Source organism: Mustelus asterias, unplaced genomic scaffold (genome assembly GCF_964213995.1).
Source record: "Mustelus asterias unplaced genomic scaffold, sMusAst1.hap1.1 HAP1_SCAFFOLD_553, whole genome shotgun sequence".
Taxonomy (NCBI): Eukaryota; Metazoa; Chordata; class Chondrichthyes; order Carcharhiniformes; family Triakidae; genus Mustelus; species Mustelus asterias.
The window spans coordinates 273,217-277,440 of NW_027590503.1; the positions used below are offsets into that span (position 1 = coordinate 273,217).

At 43.1% G+C, this 4,224-nt stretch overlaps 1 non-coding gene across 1 annotated transcript; it reads left to right on the forward strand.

Annotated features, from left to right (window-relative positions):
* The first annotated feature begins 1,332 nt into the window (after positions 1 to 1,332).
* Positions 1,333 to 1,405, forward strand: trnar-acg (transfer RNA arginine (anticodon ACG)). Its single transcript has one exon. It is a non-coding gene; the product is annotated as a tRNA-Arg (tRNA).
* Positions 1,406 to 4,224: the final 2,819 nt, after the last annotated feature.

Below are 4,224 nucleotides of genomic sequence, written 5' to 3' on the forward strand. Positions count from 1 at the left end.
GATGGGACTCGAGTCCACAACCCGTGGTTTATAAAGCCAGTATCTTACCCATTACGGCAATGGGGTTGCATTCGTGCTATTGCTGCAGCTTGTAAAAGCTGCAAATCTTCATCATCACAGATAGTGACTAAGCCAGGAATCGAAACAACGTACTTGGCATGCTGAGGCAGCAGATCTAACCATTGTGGCGTCCTCTCCCACAAAATTCTATGAGATTCTGTAAATTGCAGATTTTGTTTATTTCTTTGCGGTGCAGATGAAGGGATTGGTTCTCATGGGGTTTAGTTTGAGAACCTGAGCACAAACTGCGGGGAATCTATCAGCACAACACACTCGATAGACAATCAAGATACATTCAACAGGGTTGGCTATGCAACTGGACATTCATTTTATCCCCATTCACCTCTTCAGCTGACCCCATGACTGCGGGTTCGGGGAACTGGCTGGATGTTTCTTTTTGTTCATGTGGGTGTCGCTTGGTTAGATCAGCATGGACTGCCCATCAGTAATTACCCTTGAGAATGTGGTGATGACCTGTCTTCTTGAAACGTTGCAGTGTATTTGTGTAGGTACACCCACAGTGCTGTTAGGGAGAGAATTCCAGGGATTTATCCCAATGACAGTGAAGGAACGGTGATATATTTCCAAATCAGAATGCTGAGTGACTTGAGGTGCGGGGGCGGGGGGGGGGGGGGGGGGGGGGTATGCAGTGGATCGGGGGAGTGGGGGCAAACCTGCCAGTGGTAGTGGTCTTGGGTTTTGAAGGTGCTGTCTAATGTGCGTTTGGTGAATCCCTGCATCCTCCAGACAAGTGGAAAGTATTCTATCTCACTCCTGATTTGTGCCTTGTAGATCGTGGTCTGTTTTTTGGGAGTCAGGAGGTGAGTTATTCGCCGCAGGTTTCCCAGCCTCTGACCTGCTCTTGTCGCCACCTCGAACTGATAAAATGTCTCCTGAGTCACAATAAGCGCATCTTCTTTCCTGTTCATTTTGTTGTGAATTTTCAGCACTTCTCTTTTTCCCTGAATGTATTTTTAGGCATAAGTAAGAGCCAATGTCTTTGATTGTAAGATATTCTACTCGGGTAATGTTCGGCAGTGGGTTCACAGAGGGAGTAGTTAGGGGTTGAGTCGTGTTACTGTCGCTGGAAATTAAACGCAGAGAAGCAGGCTGAATTCCAACACAGCAGATTGACTGAATTCAAGGGCCATTAGGGATGGCAGTAAATAAAATATTAATTAAGCAACCTTTCCTCACTTAAACGTATTGGTTTCTGCCCGGCTTTGAACCGTCTGGCCAATATGTAGCAAATGTTGCAAATTCCCCGTATGTGGGCCAGTGGCGCAATGGATAACGCGTCTGACTACGGATCAGAAGATTCCAGGTTCGACTCCTGGCTGGCTCGGTGTAAACTTTTAAAATAGTTCGTAAACTCCATTTCAGTTTCGATGAAAAAATGTATTTTCAGTAACTTTAAACCAATTCAGACAAATGTTTACTCAATCCAGTCACCTTCGATGAAGAAATTTATCTTAGGTCATTAATTTTCAAAAGAAAGTTGGCCATTTTAAGTAAGATTCCACTGATAAACTTTCATTGAGTATGTTTAAATTATTTTCTTTAAATTACGAATTTTCGTGAAATTATTTGGAAAAAGTATTTTAAGCTATCTTTTAAAAAGTTGGGAATTTCTAGATGAACAACGTGGAAATCTTACATTTTTCTGAATGGTGAAAATAGTTTCTAATAAGTTGATGAAAATTTGTAAAACTCTGCGGAGGAATTTGATTTAAATATGTTTCGTAGAAAGAAGTTCACAAAATACTCAAGTTCCATCGAAATGTTTTTTCAAAAGTTGAGAAATTCTACTTAAATTCCATTGAGGAATTTCTTTGAAGTAAGTTTAGGTTAGAAAAGTTCAAATTAGCGAGAAGGTTGTGGTTTATGACCCTGAGATTATTCTCCATTTGAGTGAAGAAGATTGAGGAGTGATTTAATCGAGGTGGACTAAATTAGGACAAGTTTTGAGGGGGAAGAGGCAAATTTTAAGATTTTTGGCAAGGTGGGCGCAGAGAAGATTTGGAGGGAACATTTTTCCACAGCGAGCGCTGAGAACCAGAAACTCACTGCCTACGATAGTGTTAGATGCAGTTAATTTAGGTAAAATAAATTCTGAGGCCGGAGATGGATTTCCTGAGAAAGGAGATGTTTCCAGGAACATTCTGAGGCAAGTATAAAGTTTATTTACTCGTCACAAGTAGGCTTACATTCATACTGAAATTAAGTTACTGTGAAATTCCCCGAGTCACCACACTCCAACGCCTGTTCAGAATCTCCTCGATGATATTGAATCGGGAAGATCAACCTGTGGAACCAAACCCCTTCCCCCGCCACCGCCCCCACCCGCTGCTGTGATGTTTGATAAGAACCCCGCTGATGTTAAATACGAGGCATCCCGAAATCAGAAAAGGTTATTTGAAACATTGGCTCTCAGTTGTGTATGTTTTCAATTTGATATAATATGAAAAGAGATGTGCAAAATATTGAAACTATCGAATTGGAACTTCCGACATTGTTACAACAACATTAACTTACTTGGTTTGGTTTGACCTAAAAAAAAAGAGGACAACAACATTAACTATTTCCCCTCACTGCCACCAGCTCCCACGCTGTGTAGGTTAAGGGGTGACCATTGCAGTGAATTCTCGTCTCTCTAAAAAAACAACTTGACTGATTCGCTGAAGCTGCTTTGACGTAATGAGTTGGAGAGCAAAGAGTCTGTGAGCTGATTGGATGAATTGGCCATGATGTGGAGTTGCCTGCGTTGGACTGGGGTAGACACAATAAGTAGTCTCACAACACCAGGTTAAATTTAGTAACACGAGCTTCTGGAGCGCTGCGCCTTCATCAGGTGACGGATGAATTGGAGAACAGGAGACAAAGAACAACAAAGAACAAAGAACAATACAGCACAGGAACAGGCCCTTCGGCCCTCCAAGCCCGCGCCGCTCCCTGGTCCAAACTAGACCATTCTTTTGTATCCCTTCATTCCCACTCCGTTCATGTGGCTATCGAGATAAGTCTTAAACGTTCCCAGTGTGTCCACCTCCACCACCTTGCCCGGCAGCGCATTCCAGGTCCCCACCATCCTCTGTGTCAAATACGTCCTTCTGATATCCGTGTTAAACCTCCCCCCCCTTCACCTTGAACCTATGACCCCTCGTGAACGTCACCACCGACCTTGGAAAAAGCTTCCCACCGTTCACTCTATCTATGCCTTTCATAATTTTATACACCTCTATTAGGTCACCCCTCATCCTCCGTCTTTCCAGTGAGAACAACCCCAGTTTACCCAATCTCTCCTCATAACTAAGCCCTTCCATACCAGGCAACATCCTGGTAAACCTCCTCTGCACTCTCTCTAAAGCCTCAACGTCCTAATGGTAGTGTGGCGACCTGAACTGGGTGCAGTATTCCAAATGCGGCCGAACCAACGTTCTATACAACTGCAACATCAGACCCCAACTTTTATACTCTATGCCTCGTCCTATTAAGGCAAGCATGCCATATGCCTTATTCACTACCTTCTCCACCTGTGACGTCACCTTCAAGGATCTGTGGACTTGCACACCCAAGTCCCTCTTCGTATCTACACCCTTTCTGGTTCTGCCATTTATCGTATAGCTCCCCCCCTACGTTAGTTCTACCAAAATGCATCAATTCGCATTTATCTCGATTGAACTCCATCTGCCATTTCTTTGCCCAAATTTCCAGCCTATCTACATCCTTCTGTAGCCTCTGACAATGTTCCTCACTATCTGCAAGTCCAGCCGTTTTCGTGTCGTCCGCAAACTTACTGATCACCCCAGTTACAGCTTCTTCCAGATCGTTTATATAACCGTGGAGCTGATTAGACGTCACCAGTTGATTCTTTCAGGAATGAACCAATCGCTGGAGAGACCGGATATATATGAATATCTTCACAGAAACAATTACAGATTCACCCATTCTGTTTAATTCCGCAATAAACTTGCTGCAAAGATGTAGGGTCTCGTTTTGTATTAAGTTCTCACTGTTTCAGCTCTCTTACTTGGTCAGCCAACAATTTACACAATCTTCCTCTTGCAAGCAACTTCGACATTAATTTAATTTCACTTTGTTGCTAATTACAATGTGATCCGTTCCCTAATGCTATTATTTACAATCAAATGATAATGACATCTT